The sequence below is a fragment of the Simochromis diagramma genome, unplaced genomic scaffold (assembly GCF_900408965.1).
Source record: "Simochromis diagramma unplaced genomic scaffold, fSimDia1.1 OVJJ01000463.1, whole genome shotgun sequence".
Classification (NCBI taxonomy): domain Eukaryota; kingdom Metazoa; phylum Chordata; class Actinopteri; order Cichliformes; family Cichlidae; genus Simochromis; species Simochromis diagramma.
In genome coordinates, this window is record NW_024386941.1 from 2,758,347 (window position 1) to 2,781,123 (window position 22,777).

At 37.1% G+C, this 22,777-nt stretch overlaps 1 long non-coding RNA gene across 1 annotated transcript; it reads left to right on the plus strand.

The window, feature by feature from the left end:
• Positions 1-3,770: 3,770 nt before the first annotated feature.
• Positions 3,771-22,067, plus strand: LOC120737147. Its single transcript, XR_005696685.1, has 2 exons — positions 3,771-5,743; positions 21,526-22,067. It is a non-coding gene; the product is annotated as an uncharacterized LOC120737147 (long non-coding RNA).
• Positions 22,068-22,777: the final 710 nt, after the last annotated feature.

The window sequence follows — 22,777 nt, forward strand, 5'->3', positions numbered from 1 at the left end:
ACATCAGCAATTTTACAAAGTGATAATGGAAAGAGAATCTCTTTCTCCGAGACTCTGAGGAGGACACCTGAAGGTGACACAGCTGCTCTGTCACCATGCAACTATCACAGTCTCAATCCTCCAGTCGAGATGCTTGATGAATCAGCGTTAAGTTAACTAAATTTCTTGTTTATGTAATTATATTGTCTATCATCTGCTGTGCCACCTATACTGGGATCATTAAATTAGGCCCCTTGTTGAGTGAATGTTTCCAGAGCATTGGACCTCCAAAGCATAATTCTTAAATAACAAATATCAGCTAGTTTGCTTTGCTGTTATATCTTTGACAGGATACCGTTTTTCACTGAAAGCATCCACACACACATACTTGGGCATAGACTTAATAAACCTATAAAAAAACAGACAAAATTGGGCAATGAGAGAGAAAGAACTGGATTTATAAGAAATATTGTTTTCACTGGACTATGTAAATTAAAGCAGAGTAAATGTACACAAACCTAGATAGGACATTTTGAATGCTGACTGCATCGAGCTCAGGATATTCCAGACTATTGCCTGAGGCGGGTGATTTCATTTTATTTCAAAGGAATGCATCATTAAAAGTGTTTGCAGAGAGACATATGCTTTATGCTGGTGCCTATTAACTTCTATTTATATTTCATGATTTATTTACCAGGAGCTTATTAGCATAAATTTATCAGGGAGAAATGACACAAAAGACTACTTTTGGTTTTCCACTAATGTAAAACAATACCAGCCTAAATAAACTGACACTTCAAAATATAAGAAGTGTATGAAAATGATCTTTTAAGCCAGTCACCATATAGGTAGGGATCATGAAACAGATACCACAGAGGTAAGAATGGTGTACAATGAATGTTCTACTCTTTTTGTTGTTTTTCAGAACTTTAACACCACGCCGTAGAAATGTAGCCTCAAGCTGTCTTTGCAGCATACTCTTGAGCAAAAGTGATAGAACTTTACTTGAATTATAAAGGATCTATCTTCGACACAGAAGCATAGCTTAATGTAAAATCAACATATTATAGCTTTAAAACCGCAAATGCGTTATCACCATGCGTTCACCTTGTGCATATGTTGCGCAAGCATGCATCTCCTCGTATATCTGCATGGCATCAAGCCACAGTCTAATCTCTCTCTTTTGTTTGTCTCGTTTTACAATAATGACATCATCAGGTTGGGTGAAGGTAAGGTAAAGGCATGATCTGACTTTTTAGAGGCTGTCATCTTGTAATTCATACACATAATAAGGAAGATAGACAATATCTGCACTCCATAAATACTCTTTAATGCTTTTAACAGCATGGCAGCAGACAGAAACTAATTTCACTCCTTGTGTTCTTGCAGATTTCAATGTAATTTTCTGCACCGGCATCAATATTAACAATTACAAAAGCCATCAGATGTGCACCCAAATTCAATCAATAGCTCTTATGTTTAGCTTTCAGGAAATGATCTGCATGCAAGAGATATATTTTATTTTGTCATTTCAGTGGGATTATTATCTCGTGTTAGGGGTTGGAAAGTCAACATATAACAAGGAGAGCAAAAAGTTAGTTTGTGCTCATCTAGCCAAAACTTTTAAATTAAAAAACAACAACAACATACTTGTAAAAATTATCATGTGCTGCATAAAACATTTTAGCAGATATTCATTATGCCAACATACACAGTGCGTGCTCCAAACACAACCACTCACTTCTGTATTAAAACATGTTTGTAATACAATGAAGTGAATGAATGAAGTGCTATTTCACTCTTTGAAAAATGTCAAAATATTGCAACTTATACTTGTAAATGCTACTGTGCAGAGTGTGTGGAGTTGAAGTGCTAAGTAAGATGGAGAAAAAAAGAGTAAAGTGCTGCAAGGAAAGTATTATATCTGGAGATCTTTAATTTCAGTCTTGTGCTTCAAAGGCCTGCTCTGAGAAAATGAGAGAGTCTGTGAGTGACCAGTAGGCTATCAGCAAATGGGTGGGCAGTGACACAGGGCTCATCATTGGTGCTATTCTGGAGGTGCACACAGGACAAAATTACTCTGTCTGTCTGAATAAATTCTAGCTGTAGGCAACCGGAGCTAAATAATATATTTTATTACAGCTGAACCATCAGAAAGTCATGGAACTTATATAATTATAATTTATAAAATGTAATAAAAACCACCAAATGTAAAACATTTATCTATTTATTTCATAAAAGATCAGGAAAAGCACATTTTATTTAAGAGAAGGGGGGAGAAGGCTGTTTATACCTCATGTACTAAAGTGCATCTTGTTTATTTTCATATTATCACAGAGGGGGCAAGAAATCAGCTCAAGATCAATCCCGTTTAATGCTTATGTGAGAGAAACATCTGGTTTTCAATTAGATATTTAGCAAGCCCCGCAATAGGGAGTTACCTCAAAGTAGCTGTAATGTCACTGGGCCTGCAATAATGATGTGGCTAATGAGCCTATCGAACAACACGTGGATGGAGAGCTGAGCCTGCTGCAGTATCTTAAGATAACTCTGCACAGTCTGTTTCTCCTGATAAGGTGCAATCTGATTCAAAGAGATCAAGCATGCTGCAGGAATATAAGTCATCTAACAGAAAATAAACCCCAGTCAACAGCCCCAGATTAATAAATCCACCTCCCCCAATCACAAAAACATCATCCTGTCATGTTGGTCTCATATTCCTGTTTGAAACCTCAACAGTTCAGGAGCCTATCTCTGCTGCCTTGTGCCTGCATGAGTTTGAATAATACCCTCTGAGCATGCCAGGGGGTTATCAGCATTCACCTCCTGGTAACAACCTGTCTTATAAAGTTGTTGTGTAAAAAAACAGTTTGTTTGGGGGTTTTTCAGCCAATGTAGCAACATTTGAGAATACAAAGATAACTGAAATAAAAAAAAAAATTGGATCTGCTGTAGCTGATAACACTTCAGGATGTGGAAATTGATTATAGCCTGTTTTCCTCTGCATTTGGATTTTGCTGATTTAACTAAAATCTATGGGAAAATACTGTAGAAACGGATGGATTTTGACCCGATAACATCCTGTATCTGTGATAGTCAAGTAGCTCAGTTCAAGGGCCTCTTTTGGGACAGAATAGGAACTGAAGGCCAGCTGACGAAGTAGTATCACAACAAGGCTTTAAAACGTATTCTATAGTTGTTGTTGTTTTTTTATTTTGCCATTTGCCGGAAGAAACTCAATTTCTATGATCAACGCAGGACTGCAGCAGAACAAGGAGAATGGTGATGTTTTCACTGACTGATGCTACACTGCATCTCTCTTCAGGCATGTGTTTGACACAGGAGAAGTGAGTGTCCCTCAGGCTTGAAACATCAGGAGCGTAAAATGTGACAGTTTTCACATCAGCCTGATATTATGGCCTGATAATAGCCTATCATAGACATGTGTTGTCTTATATGCACTGATATGAATACTTGTTTTAAAAGCCCAAAATGGAGAAAAGAGTATAATGCAAAGGAAAAAAATAAACAGTATGAGGATCAGCAGCAAAACATTTGCAGGCTCTATTTAAAATGCTCATTTTTTCTCACTGCATCGATCTTGATTTGTCTGAAATAATCAGCTCTTGAGATAACAGCAAGATCCAAAAGAAATTTTGTTTGGCTTATAAATGAGCTTGCACATAATCAGAAATTTGTTTCAGTGATGAAATTCAAGTCTCAGCTCCTAGTATTTTATCTCCTGCTGTTTTTCTTGCTTTTCTCAAAGTGGACAGGATAATTTGTCTTATATTGATTTATTCTATGGCTCCTTATTTCTCCTAAAGGGGCGAGGAGGGTGTTCAGAGAAACAGGGAAGAATCCAGTAATCTCCTAATAAGAACATCATTTATTTCTGATGGGACAAAGAAAATACCATTGTGAGCAGCAAAATTTTCCTCTGGGTACTAGGCTCACTCCACTCATCCCAATTTACAGTTGTTTTCCCCCCACAAGCATTCTTTTTTCTCTTGACTCTTTCTATAAGGTTGAAAGTTGCATGACCCATAGTTTCACAACAGCCACGTTTATGAGGACAATAAATAGATTCTCCCGTTAACTTATTTCTACATTAGTAAGTCCTCCTTCTGCTTTGCCCGACAGCAACCTATCCCACTGAGCTGCCCATCACTGGCGACTTGCTAACCACACAGGCGGTAATAGGTCTGCTGATTATCTTGATGTAGAGGTGAGTGGCTAAAACCTCTTTCCTGTTAGAGAAGGTGCCACTACCTTTTTAAAACAGACTCTACTTCTCAGTAAAAACAACGTTTTAGACCCTGTATGATAAACGCAGGCATCCTGTCTGTGATAATTGATTGAATAATTTGCAATGCATCATGCTGTGTTTCCAACTTGTTGAACAGAAATGTGCATTTAATGCCTGGTACTGGCATAAAGGGAAATTGGACCATTTTTCTGTAAACACAGAGAACTGTTCCCTGATGGAAGATGAACATTTTGTCCTAATGCTTGGATGAAATCTAAAAAATAACACTATTTTATCATTCTTGTAAAATGAGAAATATTGGAATTGATCTAAAATGATTTGAGAAAAAAAGAGAGAAATAGAAGAAAACATTTGTAAATGTAATTTCAGTGCATTTCAATTCAGGGCTTAAAGCAATGTATGAGATAATACACTGCATATACATTACATAAATGCTTATAGTGTATACAAGGCAATAGTAACTGTGTAAGTGAAAAATACTGCATAACGTCTAGCAAAGTCCTGTAAGTAAAATAAAACCGTGCTGATTAATGAAGCAGTGATTTTAGCTGCTTGTGTGTCTGCAGCAACAATCTGGGTACGACTATAGATCTTCTCAAAAATGGCAGGGTCTTTTATTTGGAAAAAGTAAGGCCCATGTAGAATACTACTAAAGATTTTACACAGATGTCTAAAGGGAACAGTAGACACCGTTTACCTCTAACGATAATAAAAAGTAAAGTGGGAGAGATTCTAGTTTGAGAAACAGACAACAGTCACCCTTAAATAATAGCTTCATTAAATGGTACATGTCAGCAATAAAGACATTGCTCCATGATGCTAGCACTTGTGCAAAGAAAAGACCTATGTCAAACTGACCAATAAAGGAAAAAACAATAAGATAAGCAGAAGAACAGAGTGTACAGAGGATGATCCAAAGAAAGTGACAGGCAAATCTAGGATATTTTTGAAGTGTTTGGATAAAAATCTAAGAACATTTGTGAGTCACAGAACACCAAAAACATGCTGGAAGAGTGCTTGATGCCATCTTTCAAACAGGGCGGAGGAAATGTGATAGATGCTTTGGCTGCAGTAAAGTGGGAGATTTATAAAGGATGAAAGAGATCTTGAACAAGGCTGTAACTTCTTTTTTTTCTATGCCATCCCGTGGAAACCTTTTAACTGAACCATTTTCCTCTCATAATAGAGCAATAACAACAATTTAAGCTAGAAGAAGTGTTTGATTGCTTGATGAATATGGTTGTCATAGCAAACAGAAAGCTGAAATAGCTACAGGGGTCCTACAAGCCTGCCACACTCTGGTCTGAGGTTCTTTTTGATGATAAGCCGACCTGACAATATTTTTACTGTCCCCATAGAAAAAGGAAGAAGCCATCACACTGACTTGATCAAACAAGATCTCAAACATCATTTCACTGCTGGAGACAGGATGGCTTACATTTGAAAACAAAATCTGCTTCGTGACCTTTAAAACCCACAAAGAGACTAAAACAGGTATGAGTAAAGTTAAAATTCCCATTATACGAACCAGCAGAAAATAATAAATGCTGATAGATTGGAAAACAACAAATAAAACAAACGTAATTGCAAGATAGAAAAGTGCAGTTATTTTTGAAAATATGAGAGAATATATTTAAAACACGTCAGTGCTAATGTAGCAGTCTAACGATCAACATGTACAATTAAATGGGCATATTCTTAAAAAATATATCTATAAATAAATACAGCTGATTACAATTTTCATGTTTTATCCTAATTTCAATTATCAGCTTTAGTTGCTAGTGAAGCTTGAAATACTATCTTTTACTGAACAATAATTCTAATGACAATTTATAACAATATTTAAGTAAATTGAAGCAATGTTTGTAAAAGCTTTGCAAAGTGCTGTACATTTCACTGCAGCAATGCTTTGATGAGTACACACCGTGTGCTTATGTGACATGCTATTTGAAGGAGAGGGAACCTGAGGAATCGAAGAAGGTGATGAGCTGCTGTCTGAGTTAAAGCCAGCTTTTGGATGTGTAGGCTATATTATCTATTTGGCCGCCAGAGCACAGGGCTGTGCTTGTGGTGTGATAACACACGACCCACACATAAAACAGGCTTAGTCTCCTAGAAAAGTTCTCTAATCAGCCTGATGCGCTTAGTGAGCAAAGACTGTGGGAATTGAAGTGAAGAAACTCAGGTCAGATAATGAGACTTACATCTGTAACATAGAGAATGTGATTTCCTTGAATCCAGCAGAGGAAGAAGAAAAGCTCATTATCCTTATCACTTGTCAGAGAGGCAAGATATCGATATTATGCATATTTTGTGAGGCTCTTGTCGGAAATTAGCTAAATCCCTTTTTTTTTCTCCACAGTTTGCATTTTATGTGTCCATTTTCATATTTCACGCCTTCAGATGCACGAGGCCACTGTTTCAATTTGTCTCTTGACTTCGTCAGTATTCTTCATTTTTGCAGCCTGTTCATTCATTTCTGAGAAAGCTGATAGTTAATTGAACAGCTGGATGATAATCATGTGTGTTGCAAATTCTCCCTGGAGACCATCCTCTCCCTCTGGAAGGGAACGGCCCAGTTTTTTGTGTCCTCCCAAGCAACAGACAAAATAAAATGTGATGGATGTGGGGGGAGATAGGAAAACAGTTCATCAAACCACGAACACACATTGCAACATGTAATTATAGCTGACATTGATTAGTGCTTAGATTAATCATTGCAACAGTCTGAAGCGATTTCCACATTCTCACAGAAACCTTTTCGTATTTGAGAAAGATTCCCTTCCATGAATTGAGCTTGGCTGCAGACTTCTCTGTATATTTTGTATTTTATTCATGTATTATAATAGGAAAGCTGTCACAGTTTGAATTTTCTTTATGCATGAGAGGCTACGGATTCTTGAATAGGAAACTATCTTTTTTTTCTTTTTCTTTTTTTCTTTTTTTACAGAGGTCAGACTGTGGCTCCAGCTACAAAACAGCATGCCTGGAGCAGTTACAGTGTATGCTCAAGGACACCTCAGTATCTCACATGCTTGCTATTATAGGGACTTGAAACTATTGCAGGGGTGTTCTCCTAACTTGCTATTATGCAAATTTGCCGAGAGACAATGTCATGGTCACTAGAGTCACATCATCAACGCTTGCTGTAAATAAAATGCAAATAAATCTTATGTGTATGCAATTGGGTAATCGAACTTTTAGTGATGCAAGAATGGAGGGCATCATAAAGGGTCAATCAGCAGCATAATAACACTCCATCTACCATAATTTAAGCCCCCTTCTCGCTGATTGGAGCGTACCTTTTAACAAGTACGGGATTTAAAGTTTTACACCAAAGAGTTTCAAAGTAATTTCTGGTTGTTAGTATGTGATTAATGTTATGTTACATTCACAGGCACAGTTAGAGAGCCTGGAACTTCAGATAACAGCTTAACAACAGCACTCGCACAATACTGTATAAATCCATTGACACAGGGTGTAATTATAAACTACGTTTCTGATTGTTTGTCTCACCTCTTTGGGGTGGAAGTCACCTTTATTAAACAAAATAAAAAGGCTCTTTTTGTTTTTATTTACTTCAAAAAAAAAAATAAATTGGGTGGATATATAGTATATCATCAGTGCTGGTTGCCCTACAGTTTTGTTGAGTTCAAACCTCCATTTGGCTTTTGAATGAATGTTTTGAATGAGTGCATTACAACCCACACTCTGATCCTGCAGTGCAACACTCAAACACAACCTGCAATCTTTAAAGAAAATGCCTACTGCGAAACCTGATTTGGGAAAGTGCCAAAAAATTCGCTTAATTTTTTTTAGAAGTTTAAGAAAATATAATCACTGTTCCAGTAATGTTCCAGCTCAGGAACTGAACCAAATGATGCTTAGCATGCTGGTCTGAGAGAAATCAAGCCTCTACACTGTGAAATGTTATTTTTCATCTGTTCCTGCTTTTATTAATTCATGAAAGGCACCATAATGAAACAGTCTGAGAAAGCTACAAAAAGTGCTTAGTGTCTGCTTTAGCTGGGGTTTTGTTTGCCAGTAAAAACACAGTTCTTTTTACAACACAGTCAACACCTAAGGCTCTTCACAATGCAAATGCAGCTTAAAATCAATGATGCATGTGTAATGGATTTCCTACATTCGAAATAACTGACTGAGCAATGAGCACTATGTGCATCTGGTGCAAAGGAGGCGATGCGTTTAAGTCCATTTGGGACACGGGTCGTTCATTTTATTTATGCAAAAAAAGAATAATAAAAGAAATACAGACAATGCAGAATTACCGGGGAGGGGAGCTGGAATATTCTTTATTGAAATAGCTGTGCCCAAGACTGGTTAGAGCCCAACGTAGCGCTCCCTTTTAGCATTATATAAGAGATGTCAAGGCTGGCTTAGCTAACACTCCTCCTGATGCTGCGAGCTACTCATGCTTGTTTTACATCCTGTTATGCTGCTGTGAGATTGGTCTTTAGAATCTCTGGAGACCAAGTGACTTTTCTTGTAGAGGTCAGTGCCTTTGCTCTACATAAAAAATTATATAATGTATACAATCACTTGCTTGTCAGCATGCGTTTCTGTGCCAGTGGTTGCAAATAGCTTTTGTTTTAAGTACTTAGCAAATGTAAATGACATGCAACATTTGCTATTTCTCTCAACTGGAGCCTCAATGTTGCTCTCAGAGAAACTGAACTGCTTTTTTTTTCCAGACAAAAAGGAGGCATAAAAAAGTTAATATTTTTTCTACCTATATATCTGTAACAAAGACTCTTTCCTTGTGTAGGCTTTGTGGAGTGTTCCAGTTACAGTCATGTCTGCTGCTTTGACATGAAAGAAATTAAGATTATGAGATTAGAGCATATGGGGCAGCAAATATGTCATTTCGAATAAACACGGCTCTAGTGGGGAGATCATATATATTTATGTCTGTGTATGTGTATGTATGTACATATAAGTGTGTGTGTAGGTGTGTGTTAATTCAGTAATGCTGTCAGATTCGTGCAGTTTGGAAAGAATTTAACACATCCTGCACTCAGAGCCTGTCACAGACTCCTGGTGTGTTTTTATATATACATCTACCCTACGCATCCTCAGTGTATGTGCAGATACTGTGGATAATGAATTACCTCCAGCCAGAGTGGCCACTTGAAGTCTTTGTTCTTAGTTTTAACATTTTGAACCATTTCTTGAACAACATGCCGAATAACATTTTAGGAGAAATGAAAATTGCAGATGTATCATTAAATATTAAGGGCAGCAGAGTTTTTGAAGGTTGATTTAAGTTTTTAGTTAACTGGGTGAAAGCCTGAAATGATCAAACTGAAAATGATTCCCAAATCCAACCAATCCAGTTTAGGCACTAAAGTCTCTCTCTATTTCTTGTCCTCTCTCTCCCTCTCTCCCAACAGATATGTGATTTTATATGATATATCCCATTTAATTGCTATGTTATCACAAACAGATTGCATGTAATTACCAAATTGAAACCATTCAGACTGATATCAAGTCTTGTGGCAAGATTTATGGCAGGTTTTAATGACAGTGTTGGTATTTGATAATCTTATTTTGTAGCAAAAAATTATAAAAAACACTCTGACCAAGTTTAACTTTGAAGACATAAGTTTCAGTTGTAAAAAAGGTGAAAAATCACAAAATGTTAAAAATCACAATGATATCATAGTGTGAGTGAAGTATTGTCAGAATATGGTGTTGTGGAATGTCTGGTGATTCCCATTGCAAATATATATTAAAAAAATATAGTTTGGATCAATTTCAGGTGACTTTTTTGCCTGTTTATATTGAAAAAAAATCTACACTATAGCTTACCTAGAGGAGAAATTTCTAGATTCCAGAGTAAGGATGATTTTCTGGCTGCAGATGGCATCAAACTTAATCACGTTATTATTATTATTTATTTCTTTATTTTCTAATTCTGCAGCATGTAATCCTGTCCTCACAACTTTGCATGTTTGGATTTCAAGCTCTTGGTACCGAATAGATTAATACATAAAAGTCAACTCCCACATCAGCCTGAAAAAACACAACTTTTTTGATGCCAGTGAGCTTTTACACTGAACATTTTCAGAGTCTGTGGGAAGCAAAATATCTCTTTTGTTGGCATCAGCTCTGGGTGAGGAAAAGGATAGTGCTTAATGTCATGTGTGTGTCCACCGCTTCCTCCCTGTAGAGAGCTAAGTAATTTTATGCTCTAATTCTTTCCTTTAAATTAGGCAGGAGGCATAAAATATGAAAAAGACAGAGATATTTTAAGAGGTCATGTGATTTGTGGCATAAATACTTAACATCCACTTCAAATGAAACATTTTATTATGTCACGTGGGCAAATAATGTTCAGCTCTGACTTGATTAAATACGATAGTAGTCTCTAATGTGTTCTTGATCCTTTATTTACCCGTGAAATAAGATGTGATGCAGCCATTGGATAATCTGCCAACTGGTTTTGCATTAATTTGGATGTAATCCAATATTCAATCCCCTAACCATTTCTGACAAAAATGAAAGCAACATAACAAAGAATTAAGGGCTCGTCTTATTATAACAACACCTTTAGTAGAAGCGTGTTGTCATTTTAGTTCTCATACATGTTTCTGTTTAATTATGACACTGGGAAATTAGAGTACTGCTATTACTAGATGAGTAAAACCACATTTTTTAATTACTGCTTATCTTTGTTTTGGAGATGTTTTCACTTATTATTGACCTCATTATCTGTTTTTACAGTTGATGGTGTGTTTATTTATCTAAAGGTGTCATATCCAACATCTTCTCTCTTTGTTTTGTCTCTTATTTTTTCCCGTTGCGACATGATACACTTGAAAAAGCCTGTTTCACACCTTCTTTCTGTATCATAAGCAACGCGTTGTCGGGAATAAATTAATCGTTGTCAAATATACACTGTCTTCACCTTACCTACCGACATTTATGAGGCGTTATTTCTCCCATGTATTAATAAATTGCGTGCATGCAATTCATTTCCCCTAAGGCACCTTGTCGTTTTTCTCATCTGAACGAAGTGACTAGGGCAGTGAGCTATATAGGAGATATATTAGTGTCCAGGAGCAAAGCACCGAGAGGGTAACGCCTGTCTTGGTGATTTATTCCAAATCCGAAAGCCCTGCAGGAACGTGTTGTCAATCCCACTGGCATCACCTGAGGGTCACATCAAAGCACTGAGATGGAAAAAACAGAGACAGTTGTTTACAAATTCCATCGTCTGTTTTGTTCTTGGTTGGAAAAAGGAATTAAAAAGTAAATTGGGCTGCTGGTATTAAATATGAAAAGGAGATTGCATGTCTGAGAATCACAGAGCTTTGCAATTAAATCAATCAGTAATGTTTGATTTTTTTTTTTTTACATTTACATTTTACAGCTAGAATTTCTTAATGCTTTATGGTGATTTACTGAAGAGTATTTTCACGCATATAATGGATGTATGCTAGATTAGGCAGGATACAGTGATTTGCAGAGATGAGCAATTTAAAGGATGGCACGCTTAAACACATATTATAAACTAACAATGCAAACAGGATATTCAGTTCACCCTTAGAGTCACAGTATGCCCTTATTCATCATGCTTGAATGCTTGAGTCATCACATTTTTTTTTTCACACAATGATACCTAGGGGTCAATGGGCTTATTAATCACCACAAACAATACAACAGTGCCTCAGCATTGCTTTTGCTTAAGTCACCACAGCTTAGTTTAGAGTCAAAACAAAATGCTTCAATACAAAGTGCAACTTTAAATAAGGGTTTGGCTGACACAGAGCTTTCAAAGGCAGATAGAAATCGTTACTGTGTTTGGGCCCCTTTTAGTCGATATCTTGAATTGTTTTACATACTTGCAACATTCTTTGGATGTTATATATTAATGTGATAACAGGAAACCCTTGAAAATACTGTTATTGCTGGCAGAGGATTTCTTCTATTGCATCACGCTTTGCAGAGGACTCCCCTTTGAGTCTGTCCGCTCTGTGGGAGACAAACTCGCATAGAACAGGTCAGAGAGTTGGCATACAGAGTGCTCATACAGAGGTGTGGCAGGTAACTGGAATCCAATTTTCAAGTTATCCAATTAATTCTCAGACTTTTCTGTTGTAAAGTATAAAACAGACACAAAACCCCACAAATTCTTACTTGGCCAAATAATAGAGTTACATTTATGCAGTAATGAGCAACTTTATGATAGGCTACTTTTAATTTATTAAAAAAAAAACATAATGAGGATGAGGAGTATCTTTATTTTATTTTATTTTTTGGCAAATGTATTTATTAATAACCTTTTGTCACCTCGAAAGATGAGACCAGATGATTCCCATAGCTTTTTGAGGGGATGGTCTATGGGGAAGTTAGCCAGCAAACTATCCTGTTAGTAAATGAAAAATAAGGAAAATTTAACTTACAGTGGAGGTGCACTGTTCCATTCAGTTACACTTACATAGTGAAAAGTTACAACAACAGTCTCCTCAAAGCATTTTATATTGTAAGGTAAAGACCCTTCAATTCTAGACATAAATACCAAGGGTCAAGAAGAGTCAGTTATTTATGTGGGGATGAGGAGAAAGCGAAGACAGAAGAGAGACAAGACAAATTGTAGAAAAAGCCCAGGTTTAATGATTAGTAATGATTAAATACAATAGTGGTATAAACACACAGGAAGTGAAAAGGGGCTGAGGAAAGAAGAACTCCTCAGTACTTCATGGGAAGCCCCCAGTAGCCTAAGCTGGTTCCACTGAAGAGGAGCCTGAAAGCTAAAGGCTCTGCTCCCCATTCTACTTTTAAAAGTCATAAGAACCACAAGTTCACCCCAGCTCTATAGTCTGAGAGCTGGGGTGATTATGATACTAACAATAATTAATTTACAATATTACAACCTACAAGTAAGATTCCTCACAGTGAACTAGGGGCCAATGCAATGTCATATAAAGTAAATGTCTAGTTAGACACACTGATTTTTAGGATCAAGTCCACTAACCTCAGTTTCGTCTGAATTTAGAAGTAGGAAATTAGAGGTCAAGGATGTTGCATTTTCTAAACCCCATCTCATCTTTCTCATCTATTTTTCAGTGGTTTGCTGTTTGTCTTACCACTGAAGTCACACAAAACTAATGCATGAACAATTTCATTGAACATTAATGTTGACTGGCTTTTATTGGAACATAGTGTATTATACTGCAGCCTGGATACAAGATGTCACATCATGTCACACAAAATCATATCTACCCTTAATTGGAAAAACTAACAGCTGGACAGGGCAGGTTTAAAAAAAAGCGCATCTTTTTTTCTGTTTTTGTGCTTATTCTGCCACCGCAAAATTCTGGAAATGTGAGGTGATGTTGGTCATAAAGATTAAAACCTTTTTTTTTATCATAAAAATTCATCACAACTGTGTGTGGTGTTTATGGCAACTGCACATATATATTAACAGCAGTGGGATCCTGCTTAAGCGTCCCCCTTTCTGTCATCTCTGGCTCACAAATATGGAGTGCAGTATTGATTAGGTTTTACTTAGGACCAATCTGAAAATGCTGTGAGCAGGACACAAGGCCAGACTGCAAGCAGTAACCAGTGAAAGTCAAAGCTCAGTTGGCTTGGGAGGATAATTGATGAATTAGTCTATGCTGAGGAAAGCTGGTCCTGCTATATAAGTTTTAGGATAAAGTCTTAAAACAAGACATACAGTATGTATAAGATAAAAATACAATGTAATGTATTCTTTTATTTATATGCCATTACATGTAATCATACATGAATTTCAGCATTTAGAGACATGGCCTAATGTGGGAAAAATAAACCCAGTGCACAAAGTAGTGTAGTGAGGCAAAGGAGTCAGCGTTATGCAACCCTTGAAGACCCCCTGGTCACACACAATGTTATGGAGACAGTGAACAGTGCAAAGCTTTGGTGAGCTTGCAGTTACAGAATGAACATACAGGGTTTTCACATGCTGTAAATCATGGTAATAAGATTAAAAAAAAAGGGAACCGCATACAGTTTGTTTTAAATATGAAATAACAAACCTTGTTTATGTTTTAAGTCATCAATAACTGATCCACTTGCAAAAAAACCAAAGGAAGGGTACATGCCCCACCAATTTTCCACCTAAAACACCAGCTGACATTATCCTCCCATTCACTCCCATACTGTAATCCCAGTGGGAAGCATTCATTCCAGTACAGTTTATTCATGAGGACAGGCAAGTGCCCCATGCATTATAAATAGAACTGAGCTCTCAGCCCTCTCAGGATCCGTCTGCATTTCGCCGGTCACTACAGGTTTGCACTCTAAAATGTAGCAATATTGCGAACACATTAACACATCTTAATAAAACAGAAAACAATGAGTTTTGTTTACTGTTTTTCTCAATTACAGATTAGTGATGCTTGATTCGACAATTTGCTCGCTATCTGTGGATTTCCAAATTTCAGTCAATATACAAGTAGTGACATTCACAGTCTCGAATATTATGTTTGCTTTGCTCACATAAAAGCAGATTTACTGTCGGCCCTGTTTATGTTTGAACTACCTCTGTTGGTAATATTTTCTAGTTTTGCTCCAATGATGTGATGAAGAACATTAAAAAATTAAATAAACTCATCCAGAATTCAACACTCCAACATTACAGCCTTCAGTATAAGTGACTGCCTTTGATGCACGCTATCTCAATCTCTAATTTTCCCGCGCTGCTAAAGAAAAGAGAGAGAAAAAAAGGTTCAACTCCAATCTGAAGCAAAACACCGAGCTTTTCAGAAAAGCCCCTTTGATTATTTAAATTCCACCCTGTTTCTTTTAAATGCCAAAAGCTGGTTTTAATCTTCAAGCATATTTTATTCAAATGGTCGTGTCACCAGGACCCTCCTTCTCTATCAGACCTTCAGACCTCTGAAAGACTCCTTTGTGCTGCGTTCTGTGATTTAAACTTTGATACTGAGTCAAACTGATTGCACCATGAGAAACCAAAGGTGATTATCCTGATGGACTAGATAGAAAAATGTGGCCTATTATGTGTGGTGAGAAAAGGTTGATTAAAATGAGTTTCGAGTGAACTCTGCTTTTTTTTTTTTTTTTCCCGAACCTCTCTTTGCCTGATCGCCTTCTAAGACTTGAATAGATCAGACACACTTTATATTTCCAGATTATTCACCAAACTGGACAATAATTGAAGTATGTACAACTTGATCAGTCATTTAAACTATTCAGCACGCCTTCTGGCAATGTTCTTGAAGATGATTTTTTTTTTTTTATATCACAAATGAATTCTGCAATGTTAGTGAAAATGCCACAAACCTCCTGAAATGCAGAAAGAAATTTGTTATCATTTTGTGATCATTCCTAAAAAATGTTTGGATGTAGTGCTATTTTTGCCACTGGACATCACGATGGAAAGGGACCACTTTTTTTGTAATGATTACAATATTTGTAGTCTATGCATTGTACTTACAAGTTCCTGTACATATCGTTGGCGGATGTCCGACCTTGAGCATTTGAAACTATCCTACACAAAGCCCCTGTGTCCACAAATAACTAATATTCAAGTGACTGCTGGTCCTCATTGACTTGAAATCCGATTTTGACATGAACTTGTGTTAGTTAGTCATGGTATCTTACTTTTTGCTGTACTATTTTCTAGTTTCTGAAACAAAACTCCTGTGTCCTATATTTCTTATTGTTTTGATTTGGTAGTATATGATTAGGTATATGATTTATTCCAAGTGGTGATGAATGTTGACAAAATAATTCAGTTTCTCACTTGCTTCCTCATTAAAGCTTTGAAATTCAGCTAAATGATTTATTTACTCTACACTATCAATTTTGTTGCTGCAAAATACATTTTACTCCCTTTCACTTCTCAGAATTTTATTTCATATTTTTATTTATTTTTTCCTTCCTGAGATAAATAACGGCCAAAATGCATTAGTGAGATTTTCTATCATGAGTAATACAGAGGAAGTGCTGCCCCTAGCAATGTCAGAGTAAGTTACAGTCATCCAGAAATAGGTACTGAGGATAGGAGGTGAACATGTCATCCTGACTTAGGTCAAGCCAACAGGAGCTCTGCAGAAAGAACAAAAGCAGCCTAACTGCTTCCCACAGCCAAAGAAAACCTTTGTTTTATGTAGCAGTCTATAATCGCAGCTCATGTGATCTCCAATCTGATCAAGGTTTCAAATGTCTTATCATTCCCAGACTGCATTTCAAGGGGCATCAATATTTCTCAGACTGGAAAAAAAATGGGGACATTACATTCAGACATTTTACAATTACTTTTCCTTATAGGTGTGAAAAGTTACAAAAAAAATGTAAGCCAAATGATATATTCACTCTCATTTTTATAATGGCTGTGCGATTGCATCATAAATCTCCAGATATCTGCGACTGACAACATCATGACGGTCCACTGGAAAACTGTCCAAACAGCCAGATTAGATAAAGATACCCAAAACAGAATTATGCCATGTAGAATTTCTATCAACTACTAAAACATGAAAAATAGCTAAAATTTTCCTCAAATATCACGAGACATATAGGACTCAACTGAAATTGGTTTTCCTTGCCTTTAAAATGCATTACGTTACAGTTACATTTACACAATTCTTGTAGTTTATTTATTGCTTTTAAGTGTAAAAAAACATTTCCCCTAAGGCACCTTGTCGTTTTTCTCATCTGAACGAAGTGACTCAAACATTACAGCAGTCACATAAAAATATGCTGCAGGTAGTGAGTTATTATAGTTTTATGAAGTAAAAATGTATCGATAATTCAAAATTACATGTCGAAGCACTGTGCGATGTGTTTTCTGATTCAGGGGATATAAAGTTCCTGCTTTTAAACACTGCCAAAACATATCGCTGCCATCCATCATAATCAGAGTGATGCAGAGGTCTAGACCACTAAAGCTAGTTAGCTGCTACAGGACCAATCAAAACAAGTATTCAAAAGTAACTTTGGTAATATAATTACATATTTCCATCCATCATTATCTTAGGGGGGGCTGGAGCCTATCCTAGGGCGAGAGGCTTTACTCTGTACAGGTCATCAATCATATTATTGTTTCTATTGTTTCTTTCATTTTGGTAGTAGTAATAATGGACATTTGTATTGCTTGGTTGAGTGAGTTGCACTTATGTCACTAGATGTGATATTTACATTGTTTGATGCTGTGGATGCGATACATCCACATGGACTACTGTTAAACTTGTGCCTTTCTGAAAATAAATTAGATTCTTGTGTTTCCTTTCCAAGACACTGAAGCATATTCCCCAGCCGGCAATCCATGTGTGGGCTGCCTAACTCATCTGGTGTGAAAATCTGATGTGTTAAAACTGACACAGTGATGGTTAGAGTAGTATGTTTCTCTAGCAAATAAGCTGATGTCAACTTAAAGCAAAATCAGATGTATTTGTGCTAAAGTAGTCCCATGTCTAATAAATTTAGTTGAGACAACAACGTTGTCACTTTGTTTAGAAATACAATTAGGTGTTAAAATCCACTGAAGCTAGGATCTGAGTGCTTCCAATATGGCTGCCAGAAGTGCATTAAATCACCTGACACTAGAGCACCGCAACAAAAACGAAGAAATGCCAACCTTACTTTATTCTCTCATACTGTTGTCGAATATAATCTTCCAGCTGTAAGTTATTCGGCTAGAAAATAACAGCCACATGATCACAAAACCAGACCCCCTTTCTCCCCTCTCTGTCTCTGACAGCACAGATGCTCAGATGGGCTGGGCCCAGTCATAGAGTGTCACTCACAATCAGCCTGTGAGTGCCAAAGTGCATTCATCCAGAAAATGCCAGATTCCACTATAATCATTTTTTCTTATTCTATCTCCATCTCTTCATACCTTGGCTATCTCAAATTCTGAAGACAGGCTATTGAAAATCTTGACCTTCAGGATGACAGTTATCACTGCTCAGAAATTTGTGTGCGCTGTGAGTTTGTGAAGTACAAATCCTGAAACACAGTTTACTGAAGCTTGCAGATATGTTCGGTATTATTTGACTTAATGTTGATGTTTGCCCTCAATATTTACATTATGAAAACAACCCCTGGCAATACTTCTCTGTGACGTTTGTCTTTATTTTGTTGATCGCTTTTATTTATAGTGCCCAATAAGTGTAGTGCAGAGCCCTCGATCAAAGTCACGATAGCATCATTAGTTTGAGATGTCATTCATCGGAAGTTTACTTATAAGCTATGCCTCTATGTCATTATATCTGTTTGTTGAAAAAGTCCACTTTTACCACTTTATTTGAAATAGGTTGAAATAGGTTGTCGTGAAAAACCACAGAATGGGCATAAATTTATACAGAGATTCCTCATTTTTAATGCAATATTAGTACATGTAACCAATTTCATGGGATGGGGGATCATATTTAAAACCAGTTTGGCATCACTGACAAACCTTCTTTCAGAGAATTCTTGCAAGGAATGGCAGCTGAGAGGACATTTTTAATGTGATTATGGGTATGACAGTGATGCTATGAGGCAAGGTTTGCCTGTTCTGACTACATCTAAAGTACTCCCTGAACACATATACTCTGTATATTCCAGTTTTTCCTTACAGGGTTACTTTGTGTACCTTTTATCCAAACCTCCTTCAGAAAAGCACTGTGTCTTAGCAATGATCTCATTAACTCTAGCTGTATGAGCTAAACATTCTGCATTGTACTGATACACTATTTGAAAAGGACATTAGGAGGGCAGGGAATTTCATGTTTTTGCATGGATAAATTATTGGAGAACAGTGTGTTAAGCATTCTTCCAAGGTCATTTCCTTAAAAAAAAAGGGGGGAGGGGGCATTTAAAATGCATAACTCTTGAAACCAAACAGATTGCAATGATCTCTGCAGCCAGGCGTTGCCATGAGTGCTATCCATTCATGTTTAAATGGCCAGTGAGGATGCATGCTTCTTTATGTGATGTCAGGAAGTAACCCCCAGCAGTTACAGTGTGCTTAAAACTAAACTGATGATGCTCCTGCATATTTGATGTTGAATATCTGATGGGAAATGTGAGGATAAAAAAACATGTCTATGCCTGTAACCCAGAATTTGATCAGCATATTAATGCAGGAAAGTCATTATATTTTGTTGGCAATACCTCAAGGCTGGACATCTAATGAAAGAAAGCAACTGACCTTCCAGCCAGGCAGAATCCTGTTTTACCAAAACTGGGGAGTTCACTATCAGCATTAAATCTTAAAATAAAATCATGTTCATTTACATAATTAGAATCTGGATCACCAGAGGAGTCTATCCGTGCAATTTCCTGTTTAGTAATATGTGCTGAGGGACATCAGAAACCTCCACAGAGGACAAGTAAGAGGTATTTTAAAAGGGAGATGAGGCACCATGCTGCAAAGACTTACACACGAGTTCAAACTGAGGAGACACCTTTCTGTCGAGAGGATGCGATTTAATGCAGCTGCTGGGGAGAAATATACTGCCTGCCACTTGCAGTATATAACTGCTGTGTAATTTACCACTTCTTATCTACCCATGTCGCACATGCTGATCTGGGATAATGGCAATGTTTGATGAGGCAGCCAAGAGAGCAGACTGCAGAGTCATAAGATAATGTACATCCTTCACACAGGCCCCATGTGGGGACTGTTTGTTTTTGTTATTTATTTATTTTCTTTCAAATCAGACAACAACACAAGAGGAAATGCCATTTAATATCGCTATTCACTGATTGCTTTGAGTTATCGGCGATATTTTTTTTACAGATTTATAGACTTGCCTCAATCTTAAACTACATTTTTGAGTGGCTAGGATAAAAGAACATGCTATTTTCTCTACCCCGAGGAATACTGTGCAGCGGAACGAATCCCATATCAAATCACAAACAAGGTTTGAATAGTGATTGTGTTTGTAACCTTAAAACGTATGTAAATATAGTTTCACAGGCAGGAAATAGTAGAACAGGAAGTCCGCTGAGTTATTGTGGAATAAAAACAGGAGGGTGAACTAAAAGCCTTTCTGTGCTGCATTTTGATGACAATTTATGTGAATTAGAGTAGGCCCACCTTTTCAAATATATAAATGAAATTAATTAATTCCTGAGAGACAGCCATATGGCTCTTAAAATAACAAGCCAGTGCACAATTTATCATCCCATTAAAAGTGGGCAGATTCAGGGCAGATGTTATTAAATACATTATTTAATAGTGCTCATCAACCTGGACTGACTTGCTTTGTCCCATATAGTGTGGAACTATATAAAGTCATCCAACTGGTTTATGTTAGCATTGTCAGGCTAATGAGATTATATGCCACTGTTATAAGCATGACTAAAAAAGCAGGAAAGGTGTTAAAACCAGTGAAAAATCACAGTCCAAAGACATGCAGCTAGTGGGGTTAGGTTAACTGGTGAATCTAAATTGCCCATAGGTTGTCTGTCTGTTTGTTTTAGCCCTGGAAAGACTGATAATCTGTCCAAGGGTGTATCCCACATCTTGCCCTGTGGTAACTGGGATAGGCTCCAGCCTTAGCAACCCTGATTACCCAGATTGTTTGCAGACAAGTCATTTTTTGTCATTTTTTTAATAATATTGTAAAGTATAAGTAAAAGTATACCTTAGAAAACACATTCAAATGATTATGCCGTACACATTCAATGTATTGCTGTTCTGCTGAACTACAATGATGAAAAAACTATTAAGATCCTTGTACACGGTGTGGTATGGAGGTGAAGATAGAATTGTATTGTAATCATTTGGAAACCAGGAATCAGAAACTACAACAATACACTACAAAGGAATTACAGCTGCTTTCCAATATTCCAGAGCAGAGCCAAGAACAGAAAATATCACACTGACAGCGGGGTGGGTACTGGTGCGATATAAAAGGAATTTTTAAAACTGGGTACAACATTTCCAATTCCATTCCATCACTGTTATCACAGGTTTGTCATATTTGTATATCATGTCCCAATACTCTTTAATCCCTTGTGACAAGGTCTGCAAAATGTACTTTTTTACATTCCCTCTTATTTCTTCAAAGAGACACACAGTCAGAGTAAGGAGCAGAAACTCTGACTCTCATGTATTAGACGTGTTTTTTTTTTTTTTTTCCATTTCTATACTGCAGTCGAGAAACTAAGAAGACAAATCTTGAAGTTTGTTTCTCTTTTTATGTGTAGTGTCAGAAATCATGGTTTCAGGAAAGTTTTACACATTGGTTGGACTATACTGGGTAAACCTTCCTATGGGCTGTCATAACCGCTTGCCTTATACCTTTTTATAGGTTCCTCTGCAATGCAGGACAACAACAGAACAGTCCACCCGACAGCAAAAGCCTTCTAAAGGAAAAGAACAAGGAAGAAACTGAGTGAACGCTCTTAACGGCTAATTTGACGGACACTTGATGGTTTAACTCACTTCAGGCATGTACGTTGTTGCTCCTCTATTTTCAAACATCATTTTCCTCTGGTACTTCTTTGGAAGGGCACTCTTACCATTTCACTGGCTTTGTGCCAGCAATTATGATGATGACTAAATAACGTCATTTGTTTTTTTAACATGATCAAGTCACAAAAGTGAGTCCTCCAAATTACTCTTCTATGCCGGTACAGTGAACATTAAGTTAATACAGGTTAATACTATAGACGCATTGGACTGGTCCCTCATTTTCCAAGCATACACCACAGCAGATAGAGTCACATATTTGATTTGGCACAGGTTTTATATACCAGATGCCTTCCCTGACGTAATCCTCGGGTTTAAGTGATCCTGGTTTTGCGTCTCCTCCCCTCCCAAAACTGATCCAGGGCTCTTTTGCAAGTTAGGTAAAAATGTTAACGTCATGGAGTAACTATATCATTGCTATTTCACATAGCAAAATGGGTACAAATAAACACTCAAGAATCAACTTAACAAATGCATTTTTATGCTCAATTTACTGTGCGAAATGTTTTCAAACCTGAAAAAGTGCAGGCAGTTACCACTGGAGCAGAAACACTTCATGTGTTAAAAAAAAAAAAAAGCAGAAGTGGTTTTCTTCAGGGCTGAGAAGATGAATCTGTTTTATCCACTTTTATCCTGGCTGTATACTAAGCAACAAAATTGTGCCCAGATATGTTATGTGTTTGGGTTCCACTATTCATCACTTCAAACACATCCTCAGCTCACTGCCAATATAGTACCTCATCCATGATGCAGCTCAACAGTGTGACTGCCCCCAGGAGCCAAAGCCAGTGATTTACTATCTAGCTGTATTTTGTCTCACTTGGGTGCACTCCGCTAGCCTCACTGTTGCCCTGTCACAAGCTGCCTCACCATATTTGTAATTCTGTGTAAACCTGTACCTGTGAGGTGATATCTCCAACGCATTCATCAGAGGACAGTCTAATCTGCTTCTGTCCTGTCTTGCTCTCCACAACAATGAACAATATGAGTGTGATGAAGCAGAACCAACAGAAAGTTTTGTTTTTTTTCTTCTTTTTTTAATATGTGATTTAGTTTTACTTTTAGCTGAACGACTGAGCAGAATGGTCAGG